The following is a 12532-nucleotide window of genomic DNA, read 5'->3' as shown; positions in this document are numbered from 1 at the left end:
TTTTCACCATAAAAATGTTCTCAATTTTGATAATGGTGTTTTCCCGCTCATGGAACATTCGTGCTTATAACCTACTGCCATGTGCGCATTGCTGTACTCTATTTTGGTTAGGTCAGGGTGTGACTAGGGTGGGCAATCTAGTGTTCCTATTTATTTGTTTGGCCTGGTATGGTTCCCAATCAGAGGCAGTCGTCTCTGATTGGGGATCATACTTAGGCAGCCTTTTTTCCACCTTTTAGTTTGTGGGATCTTGATTTTGTATAGTTGCTGTGTAGCCTGCAGAACGTTACGTTCATTTTCGTATTTTGTTGTTTTTCGTTGTTCCTTTAAATAAAAGTAAGATGTTCGCCTACCACGCTGCACCTTGGTCTCATTCAAACGACGAGCGTAACACTAATAGTCGATTAACATTTTAAGGTAAATGTTATGTTACGTCAGCCACATTGTTTAAAAGTTTTTTTTTTAAATGCTAGTGGTTGTATTAATTTGTGATCTATTGCATCCCACAACTGTGACAGACTATGTTTGGAATATTTATTTATCGCAAACCTATTTCTTTAACTTCTCAACACAGAATAGCCGCATGTGCGCACTTCCTCTAATCATTTGGAGGAAATATTTATATTTCATTCAGCTTTGTTCAATTGTTTTCTTCATACTATAAAATAATGCTAAGAATTCTAAAACGCTTGTCTGCTAAATGAACTAGTGTAGCCCACAGCCATTTGGCATAGCCAGATCAGGATCTATCATAAGGACAACTCAGAGTATGCTATTCTGTTCTTCTGAAATAGACTAGATGTTCTTCATATCATGCTTCTTTAGACCTGTCCAAAATAATGTGTTTATTGTGAAGGTGTAGGCTATATTACATGGATTTATTAGACTTTTAAAAATGTAGATGTTCCAAAGGTGTGTGGAAGCCAGGAGAGCTAAATATGTTTGTTAATTAACAGTCAATTACCGTGAGACCAACAGTTATTTGCTTGACAATCACCGACTGACAATTTGGTCACCGCCACAGCCCTGTCCCCAACTCTGCTTCTGGCACGCAAGCTGTTTTAAATAGTTCCCCGCCTCCAGGGCAAGCGCAAGGGATAGTTAATTGTACTACCGAACCACCCCTAATCAAAACGGCCTAAACCCAGCCATAAGAAAACACTGAATTTTCCTTTTTTTCAATGTGTAAATCCTGCTTGAGTCATCTGGGACCCGCAAGCTAATTCCAAGCGGCTACTAGGGGGGGGCACTTGAAAATTCGCAATGTCATTCCAAAAAGTGATCAAATTACAACATCTTCTCACCGACTTCCGCTGCCTTTCAGAGACATGGCTCCATCTGCTGCTTTGATTGTACCTGTCTACAATGTTATCAGGAGAGGCAAGATTGAAGGAAGAGGGGGTCTGATTTATATTAAAGAACATTTCCATTGTAAACAAATTGATAATGTGATAATGAACTAGTGGTTAGAGTGTTGGACTAGTAACCGGAAGGATGCAAGTTCAAATCCCCGAGCTGACAAGGTACAAATCTGTCGTTCTGCCCCTGAACAGGCAGTTAACCCACTGTTCCTAGGCCGTCATTGTAAATAAGAATTTGTTCTTAACTGACTTGCCTAGTTAAATAAAGGTAAAATAAAAAATAAAATAAATATGTTTTGGCCTAAATGTTACTGTCCCCAAATGTCTTCTACCCTTATTGGAATGTACACACCACCTTCCACCAAAAGTGTGTTTTGTTATCGGTTTAATAACATGCTTAGGGAATGTGATTTTGGCAAAGAGGTAATCTTAGTGTGAGATTTTAACATTCATTATGATGACAAGTCTTTGTAGGAAATCCCTCAAACGGATCACTAATACCTTTGAACTCACACAGCTAGTTAAAGGGCCAACCAGGGTGACTAAAACACGTCTGGTGTTCAGTAATAAACCAGAAAGAGTGACTAAATCATTCAATATGGTAACTGGGCTGTCTGATCATAACCTGACACTCATAGCCAGAAAGCTTTCTAAGTACAGGTTTAACCTCTCTACTGTTAGAAAGCCTGATCCGCTCAGAATACCTAAGAGTGAATTAAATCATTTTGAAAACTTAATTAAGGGAATTATCTGGAATGATCTCTTGTCCTACACAAATTATGTGGAAGCTGATAGTCAGTCAGGTTTCTGTCCACAATTCAAACTACAATAAATGTCTTCCTAAAGAAGATCTAATACAAACCTGGCCAAAGGAGCACTCTTCCTTGGCTAAATGGAGAAATCTGGAAACTGATGAAAGAAAGAGATCATGCTCTAAAATCAACTCTAAAGGGAAAGTAGAAATTTATATGGGAGAATCTAAAAAAGTGAACAGTGAAAGACCATAGTAACACTGCAAAAAGACTAGAAATCGATGAGAATGACAGGATGCAGTCGAAATGGGTAACAGCCTTCAATTCGTACTTTGTTGACTGTCAAGGTACTGACACAGAGCCCCTCCACTGGTTTCTTGGGCTCAGTGCCAGTGAATGTCACTCAACCTGCCTTCATCATAAGGGAGGTTTCTGAGTCAGAGGTGAACAAGGTGATTAGCTCACTAAAGAACTCTAAAGCCAAAGATGTATTTGGGCTGGACTCTACCTTTCTTAAAAACTACAAAGAGTCACTCATTGGCCCCATTACTAAGGTCACCAACACGTCTATTGGTCGGGGGGGGGGGGGGGGGTTCCAAGGGTCTGGAAGTTGGCCATAATAACGGCCATCTTTAAATCAGGTGACCCTGTGGACATGAGTAACTACAGGCTCATTAGTATACTACCTGTGGTGTCAAAGGTTGTTGAAAAGTGTAGCAGAGCAACTGATTGCCCACCTCAACAACAATCCCTTCACATTACACTTCATGCAGTTTGACTTCAGAGCAAAACACTCCACAGAAATGGCCAACTGCTTTATTCTGGAAAATGTGAAGTCCAAGATGGGAAAAGGGGGTGTTGTTGTGGCTGTATTTCTAGACCTAAGGAAAGCTTTTGATACTGTTAACCATGAGGTTCTTGCAATGGGAATGTGAATGTTTGTGCTTTTCTTAGAACTCATTTCTGTCTTCTATTCATGTGCTGTTCTAATAACCAATTTCTGTGTTCATGCAAGTGGCTGACTGTACAAATCCTCACTATCAGTAGCTGCAATTTGGCACTACGCCCAGACCGTGTTTTGAGACAGAATGAAAGATATCTCCGTTTCAAGGACTCAGTTTAGAGAGAAAGAAGCCTCGTGAGGTGTTGGTCTGTCACATGTTATGAACCAGTATTGGTCGGTCACATGAATGAAACAAAACAGTCATGATTAATTAATTATGCTAAATCATGTGAATATAACTGGTCTGTGTATAGTCGTATATAAGACAACTTCTGGGTCTGCCCAGGTAGAGCTCCTGATTGACATGTGTAATATGGTGCATTGAGTTGGTTGCAACCTCTCCAGAGCTGACAATAAACAATTATTCATTTAAGATTGACTTTGTATCCCTGTGTATGAATTTCCACGACATTCTCATCACAAAACTGTCCAAGTTCAACATTTCCCCCGGTCCCTTGAGATGGATGAAATCATACCTTGAAGGCAGAACCCAGTGTGTCAGAGTGAGCAATGAGCTGTCTCCCACCCTCAGCTATGATGTGGGCGTGCCATATGGGTCAATACTGGGGCCCCTCCTGTTCAGCCTGTGCATTTAATGATCTGCCTTCTGTCTGTACTGGGTCTGAAGTTCAAATGTATGCAGATGATAGTGATATATGTGCATGCAAAGAGCAAACAACAAGCTGCACAAGAACTCACTACTACAATGGTCATCTTACAAAGTGGCTCAGTGACTCATGTTTGCATCTCAATGGGGAAAAAAACAGTCTGCATTTTCTTCACAAAGAGGGAAACTGATGCTTCTGAGCCAGATGTCTGTCTATGTGTCAGGGGAGAAGCTCTAGGTGATATACAATGTAAGTACTGTACCTTGGCATAATACTGGATTCCAATCTCTCTTTTAAAAAGCAGGTTAAAAAGGTAACTCAAATAACCAAATTCAACCTAATTTCCAATTCATATGAAATTGTTTGACTACAGAGGTAGCAAAACTGTACTTCAATGCTATGATACTCCCCTACTTAACACACTGCTTAACTAGTTGGGCCCAAGCTTGTTGTTCAACATTAAAACCCATTCAGTCTGTATACAAACAGGCTCTCAGTGCTTGATAGAAAGCCCAATAGCCATCATCACTGTGCAAAAACTTGTGCAATATTAAAGATATATTAAATGGTCTGGCTTCCCCTCCACTTAGTACTTTAGTCAAACAGAAAACCCAAACCCATGGCAACAGATCCACAAGGTCTGCCATGAGAGGTGACTATAGTTCCCTTACAGAAAAGCACCTTTAGTCAATCTGCTTTCTCTGTGAGAGCTTCCCATGTCTGGAAGACACTGCCATTAGACACACGCAACTGTCGAACCTTCACAAAAAAAACATAAAGACATGGCTAAAGGTCAATCGGACTTGTGAACATAATTCCTAGCTGTGTATTGCCACTTTCCATGTTATCTGTAGCTTGTGAGGTGTGGAACCACTTTGCAGCTTTTATATATTTAGTTTTGCATTTTGTGCCATTTCTCTGACTGTGTTCTACGTGTTGCTTGTCCTATGTTGCACCTGCATGTCCTCACTGCTCATTGTTCGTCTGTATTGTTAATGCAATTGATTTCAATGACCTGCCCAGCGACTGCGGTTGAAAATTAGCCGGCTGGCTAAACCCGTCACTTTTCCTCAAACGGTGCACTGCCCATGTAAATAAAACTCAGTATGTTTGGTGCTGTATTTCTCAATGAAAAAAATGTGCATGAAAATGAGTCGTCTCTCGTTGAAAGACAACAAAGACTATGGAGGAATCCCGACTGTTGACCAATCATCGACGAACGGGCGTAGACTTCGGCTCTGAACTTCGCCTTGCCTCTAGAAAAATGCAATGTGCCCGAACAGCCAAAAACGAGAAAAAAAAACGTCTTCATAATATACGCACAAACGTTTCCGGTTGGGAAGCATGCGGACACCTTTATCCTCTTCTGACAGAGCTGACTCAGAAATGTCTACCAAATCTGTCATCACTAAGGTGTTCAGCAGCTCCCTTTTTATTACCTTTATTTAACTAGGCAAGTCATTTAAGAAAAAAAATCGTATTTACAATGACGGTCTACACCAGCCAAACCCAGAGGACACTGGGCACCGCCCTATGGGACTCCCAATCACGACTGGTTGTGATACAGCCTGGATTTGAACCAGGGTGTCTAGTGACACCTCAAGCACTGAGATGCAGTGCCTTAGACTGTTGAACCACTCAGGTGCCCAAGGAATGCTTCAGAGACTGTCTCAGAGTTCCCTTCCCCAACAATATGTTTCACAGAACATTACAGCATTTGACTTCTCATGTCCTTATTTCTTACCATCCATAAAAACACATAAAACAATCTAGCTGGAGGAGGCCAGTGTAATGAGGGGAAAGAAATGTGTTTGTAGTTCAAGAAACACAGATCAAATCTACTTGAAACAGACAGTTAGCCCTTGGAGTGTGGATGACGCTCAATCATGCACCTATTTACATAAATGCACCACCTCGGAGTGTCTTTCTAATGATGAAAGGCAATAAGCTTAACTATTCTGCATTTGAAAAACAGTGAATGTATTTTCCGCTTCAGAATGGATTACTTAACAATCTAAAGCTATACAAGAAAACAGAGTCAAAAAACAGTCATTTCTTTAAATTTATATAAGTACAGCCTAGGGGATTTCTTCTAATGATTTTCTCTTAGCACAGTAATTACCCTCGACCTGTAATTGACTCTGACAATAATAAGGCCCTTACTTACAAGCTCTGCTTACAGTCCACTGAGAAGCCAAATGTGGCTGCCTGTGTATATCTCTCTGATATGCCTGTTTTTTTCTTCTTCAACTTTCCCCTCAATTTAAAACTTTCTCCCTCTCCTTCACCCTGATAGGCAAGGACATATACTGAAATAGATAATACATTATTTTATTCATATAGGCCTAGATATACAGTATATGGCATTGTCGTTGGTACCCCTTGGGCACGTGGAATTCTACTACCTATCTGGGACCAGGGATGTCCCGCTAAACATAAAACTGTTCAAAAGGCATCAATTTTGATCTCAAATTATCAATAATCCAAATGGCCAAGAAATATAATTTGACCAACGCAGCATAGGCTACACATAGTCCCAGATTTGAACATGATTTAAAAAAGGAACTCAATAAATGATTTGATCTGCTCGGGGGAAAAAATACATCACAGCAAAAAGTATCAGATATTGAGCTCATACCAAAATGTTCCGCGCGTAATTCGCCAGACGAACTCTCCGTCCGATTACAAATCCTTGGAAGATAAACCCGATTCGAAGCACGAGAAGCGGTGCGGGCTATTTACATTGAAAGACAACAAGAAGCTTGAGGGGACTGTCGATGGCTTCGTAGTTTATCCAGGCAGAAAGTAAAAACAGATGGGACGGGAGCTACGCGCACTGAGACCCAACTCCCAAGTAAACTCAATCCGAGTTTGTCTTCACACTACCACCCGCTCTGTCCAATTTGCATATCAATAGATCGTGTGACAGCCTCTGTTAATGAGGTGAAATGAAGGAGCGCTGATACAATCCCCCCTATTTGGGAAGAGAAGCAGTCCATCGGTTCTGCACCCGGCGCCACCCTATGGGACAGCAACCCTCTCACTGGCCTGTCACTTTATTTCCTACTAGAAAGTGAAAGGGAATTCCGGTTATGTCTGTGCTTCAACAGGCTACTCATGTCATGCTATGAAATGCATCTTACTGAGTAGACTAGTTTATCATTAACCAGCAATGACCAACATTTTTTTTTTTGGGGGGGGGGGGGGGGGGGGGGGGGGGGGGGGTTGTGTAATACAAGCAACTAAATTAGGTGAGTGGGGTATGCGAGATTATCCACATATGGATCATAATTTTTACTAAATCTGAACTACACTGTTAAAATGAAGTGCGTTCTAGCACTAAAACTAGTGGCAACTGAGCTGCCACCACCTTAGATGAGCCGAAACCTTAACTTTGCTGGAGTATTGAAACACATGTTGTGAGACAGATGGAAGGTGTGCTGTAACATTCATCCTGAGGTGTTCTGATACATCATATTGACATGGTGCATTCTAACGCAAAATAATGAAGAATTGTGCAACACCTTGCCAGAGATGGGTAGCATGAACACGGATAGTGTTGAAAATACTTATGGTGTTTCGAGTCCTGCCTAGAGCAGAATTGGCTCCCTTTTTCTGGAGTTTCCAAAATCTGTAAATGGGGGTCCATTTTCATATTGCATATTAATTATAATGGTAACCCTTTATTTTAAGGGTCCAAAATAAACCATTAAAGGCCATTAAGTTGTGTCTTCATCATTTATTAATCATTACTCCCACATTAATAAACCTGAAGACTGTCTGAGCGCACTAAGGCAGTGTTTTGACAAGCAAAAGCCCTGGGTTCACATCCACCTTCTCACGTGAATACCAGTGACGAAGGCCCACTTTACACATGTTCAGAAAGTATTCACACCCCTTGACTTTGTCCACATGTTGTTCTATTACAGCCTGAATTTAAAATGTATTATATTGAGATTTTGTGTCACTGGCATACACACAATAGTGCATAATGTCAAGGTGGAATATATTTTTTTATAGAAAATATCTTGAGCCAATTACTGTATATTGATCAACTGAGAAACAGCTTCTGTGAGAGTGTGTCAATCACAAGTTCAACTTTTTAGAGAGGTGGGTATCTTTCTATCTCCTCACATTCCAGAAGAAATGGTGTGAAATAAATTAAAAGTTTGGGTGTCCTACCCTTAGTGAAGGGATACAGTTTCATACACAGAAACCACATCATGGAGAGTGGCAGCCTGTCCCCATGATGGCAGCTTCTTAAGAAGCTAGCCTCCGTCATATCCTTTCACCTAGACGATGTGAGCCAAGCTTTGGAGGTTATTCAAGTGCCACTGTTAATAAGAGCGTGAGCGTGCACAGATATGTCTGCCTGTGGTAGAGCGAGCCCTTTGTGATTCCTGCTCTACGCCCTGGAGATGTGGAGATGGTTGTAACCTGACCTACCAGCAGCTCTCATCCATGGGACCTGTAGCTGAGGCTAACGGTAGCACAGCGGCTTTGTTTGACCACATTAGGCAGGGTTATAGCTGTCCGCCTAAGCTGCCTGGGCTTTGACCTTATTTTATTGTTATTATACACTATATATATATTATACACTATTATACACTATATATATATAAACAATAACATAAGGTCATATATATATATATATATATATATTACTTTTTGTATTACCTTGATGTGTGCAGATAGTAGTTAAGAAGCATGAGCACCCTAACAGGTACAAATAGCGTCAGTACAGTGAAGTACAGTGAAGTACTTTTCTATTATATTATTTCATCACACAGGTAACAGACACTGAGTGTACAAAACATTAGGAACACCTTTCTAATATTGAGTTGCACCCCCCTTTGCCCTCAAAACTGCCTCAATTTGCCAGGGCATAGACTCTTCAAGGTGTCGAAAGCCTTCCACAAGGATGGTGGCCCATGTTGACTCCAATGCTTCCCACATTTGCGAGGGGTGGCAGAGTAGCCTAGTGGTTAGAGTGTTGGACTAGTAACCAAAAGGTTGCAAGATCAAATCCCTGAGCTGACAAGGTGCTGTTCTGCCCCTGAACAACCACTAGGCTATCATTGGAAATAAGAATTTGTTCTTAACTGACTTGCCTAGTTAAATAAAGGTAAAACCAGTTTTTTTTAAATCAATCAAAGTTGGCTGGATGTCCTTTGGGTGGTGGACCATTCTTGATACACACAGGGAAACTGTTGAATGTGAAAAACCCAGGAGCATTGCAGTGTGTCAAGAACTGCAATGCTGCTGGGTTTTTCAGCATTGCAGTTCTTGACACGCTGCTGGCACCTACTACAACACCCTGTTGAAAGGCACTTTTTGTCTTGAATATTCACCCTCTGAATAGCACACATACATAATCCATGTCTCAATTTTCTCAAGGCTTAAAAATCCTTCTTTAACCTGTCTCCTCCCCTTCATCTACACTGATTGAAGTGAATTTAACAAGTGACATCAATAAGGGATCTTTCCCCTGGTCAGTCTATGTCAGTCTATGTCATGGTAGAAGCAGATTTATTTTACATTTATTTTTACTACACTAATTACATTGGAAACCAGTTTATAATAGCAATAAGGTACCTCAGGGGTTTGAGGTATTTGGCTACAATAATAACTATAGTATATTCTACAGTAGTTTTTTACTACAGTATTTACACTATTGTAAACTGTAAATACTACAGTATAATAGTCATGTCCAAAACACTACAACAAATACCACAGATTTCACTGTAGTGTTTATTATGCAAAAACACTACAATGCCCTTACGAAAAAATATTGCAGTCAGAGCGCAGTACACTGTAGTATAACTGTAGGTATAAACGGGTTCGAGCCCTGAATGCTGATTGGCTGAAATCCGTGGTATTTGAGACAGTATACCACGGATATGACAAAACATGTTTTTTTACTGTTCTAATTATATTTGTAGCCAGTTTATAATAGCATTAAGGTACCTCGGGGTTTTGAGATATATGGCCAATATACCACAGCTAAGGGATGTATCCAGGCGCTCCGTGTTGCGTAGTGCATAAGAACAGCCCTTATACTTGGTATATTGGCCATATACCACACCCCCTTGGGCCTTATGCAAATACCGCGTCCAAAATAACAGTCCACAGCAGTAACTGCAATTTCCTGCGGTTTCAAAACGGCATTTTTTTTGTAATGGTGAAAACTATAGTAAAGTCTGCAAAAACACTACAGTGAAAACCTATAGTATTTAACCATAGCATACTATCGTTTTTTTCTCATGTGGGCTAGCATGAACAGCATGGCGTGTGGCAATTGTAACAACAATTTTCACGAATACTGCTATGTAATGTCAAATTCTTACATTGTTTACTTTGTACTGGCTAAGCAACAGGTAAAGAAATGTCGACGTACTGTAAACACAGAACATTAACATGAACATATGACGCACTTAGCTACTGTTTTTAATGGATTGTGACGTCCCCTCGACAACAAGGTGGATGAACACTTGCTACTCATGGTTATTCAAAACTTTTTAGAGAAGAAAAACGTACCTTGCCGACATAATTGATGTGAAATTATTTCGGATGTGTGCATCTGACAGACAACGCAGCCTAGCAAACCTATTTACAAGGAATTATTAGAGAAAGTTCAGCTCAACATTATTTAATGGAGTGCAGATATATCACCGCTCTCAAGCGCTATCTGGTGGTGACTGGGGTGAGTCTCCTTAAAACTGTGGGCAAGTACACTATATGCGTTTTTATTATTTTTTGTGGTAACAGGATTTTAGGAGAGCAGTATAGTAAAGTCTAGGACCTAGACTCTAGGTGATGCCAATTAGTCTGATGCCAAAGGAGCTTCCTCTGCTTGTGTCCTTTCCTTCATCTGGCAGGTAGCCTAGTGGTTAGAGCGTTGGGCCAGTATCCGAGAGGTTGCTGGATTGACTCCCCAAACTGCACAAGGTACAAATCTGTCATTCTGCCCCTGAACACTGTTCCCTGCAGGTCTTCATTTTAAAATAGAATTTGATCTTAACTAACTTGCCAAGTTTAATAAAAAAAATCTGCACCTATGTGGAAGAACCTGGAAGCACACCTGTTCAGGTGAGAAGTGAAGCGGCAAACGTTGAAGACTGAGGATTTCCTCAAAATGGATTCTGCACATTGGAATATCCTGCACTGCCTGTGTTCTAGGACTGACGGGTGTCTGATGTTAAGTGACATAGTTCTGCTTTAAAAATGTATATTGACATTTCACACAGAATGCCTATTACTTTTGAGAATGCCACATTCGTCTCACTCTTGGACACTCACAGCAATTTGGAGTGTCCAAACACTGACTTTGCAAAGTGCATATAGTTTTATAGGTTTCCCTGAAAGACTAGATCCAGGGCAACACTATTCATACATTGACCAGCAAGTGTCAGCAGAATACAAAGAAACAGCATGGCAGCAAGGTATACTGAACAAAAATATAAACACAACATGCACCAATTTCTCTATATTTTATTGAGTTACAGTTCATATAAGGAAACCAGTTATTTAAAAAAAAAATCATTAGGTCCTAATCTATGGATTTCACATTACTGGGAATGCAGATATGCATCTGTTGGTCAAATATACCATAAAAAAAAGGTAGGGGCGTGGATCAGAAAGCCAGTCAGTATCTGGTCTGAGCACCATTTGCATCATGCAGCACGACACATCACCTTCGCATAGAGTTGATCAGGCTGTTGATTCTGGCCTGTGGAATGTTGTCCCACTCTTCTTCAATGGCCGGGCAAAGTTGATGGATATTTGCGGGAACTGGAACATGCTGTCGTACACGTCAATCCAGAGCATCCCAAACATGCTCAACGGGTGACATGTCTGGTGAGTATGCAGGCCATGGAAGAACTGGGATATTTCAGCTTCCCGGAATTGGGTAAAGATCCTTGCGATGTGGGGCCGTGCATTATCAAGCTGAAACATGAGGTGATGGCAGCGAATGAATGGCACGACAATGGGCCTCAGGATCTCGTCACGGTATCTCTGTGCATTCAAATTGCATTGATAAAATGCAATTGTGTTGTCTGTATCTTATGCCTGCCCATACCATAACCCCACCACCATGGGGCACTGTGTTCACAACGTTGACATCAGCGAAGCGCTCACCCACACAACGCCATACACGTGGTCTGCGGTTGTGAGGCCGGTTGGATGTACTGCCAAATTCTCAAAAATGACGTTGGAGGCGGCTTATGTTAGAGAAATGAACATTCCATTCTCTGGCAACAGCTCTGGTGGACATTCCTGCACTCAGCATGCCAATTATATGCTCTCTCAAAACTTGAAACATCTGTGGCATTGTATTGTATGACAAAACCGCACATTTTAGAGTGGCCTTTTGTTGTCCCCAGCACAAGCTGCATCTGTGTAATGATCATGCTGTTTAATCAGCTTCTTGATATGCCACACCAGTCAGATGGATAGATTATCTTGTCAAAGGAGAAATGCTCACTGACAGGGATGTAAACAAATGTGTTCATAAAATGTGAGAGAAATAAGCTTTTTGTGCACATGGAACATTTCTGGGATCTTTTATTTCAGCTCATGAAACATGCGACACACACTTTACATGTTGCGTTTATATTTTTGTTCAATGTATTATTTATATATTTAACCTTCATCTGACCAGGAAGTCCCTTGCGATAAGAAATCTTGTCAATGAAGACTTGGCCCTGGCCAGGACAAGAGCAAACCAGCTCTTAGAGGAGAAAGGCTCTGTGCTGTGTCATAATGCCCTTTGTGCCCATACAGGACAAATAATATTGATCTGAAGGA

At 40.9% G+C, this 12532-nt stretch overlaps 1 protein-coding gene across 3 annotated transcripts in view; it reads right to left on the bottom strand.

Moving 5' to 3' along the window:
• Nucleotides 1-10373, bottom strand: part of LOC123994922 (ankyrin repeat domain-containing protein 6-like) — a 58912-nt gene extending 48539 nt beyond the window's left edge. For 2 of the 3 annotated variants that reach the window (XM_046298033.1, XM_046298037.1), the window contains exon 1: nt 6363-6776. The gene's annotated coding sequence lies outside the window, so the exon portion shown is untranslated. Of the gene's footprint in view, nt 1-6362; nt 6777-10261 lie in introns of those variants that run through there. The other variant, XM_046298035.1, reaches the window with a different exon arrangement.
• Nucleotides 10374-12532: the final 2159 nt, after the last annotated feature.

This window comes from Oncorhynchus gorbuscha, linkage group LG14 (assembly GCF_021184085.1).
Source record: "Oncorhynchus gorbuscha isolate QuinsamMale2020 ecotype Even-year linkage group LG14, OgorEven_v1.0, whole genome shotgun sequence".
Taxonomy (NCBI): domain Eukaryota; kingdom Metazoa; phylum Chordata; class Actinopteri; order Salmoniformes; family Salmonidae; genus Oncorhynchus; species Oncorhynchus gorbuscha.
The sequence above is the reverse complement of the archived record's forward strand: the minus strand, read 5'-3'. Positions and strand labels throughout refer to the sequence as shown.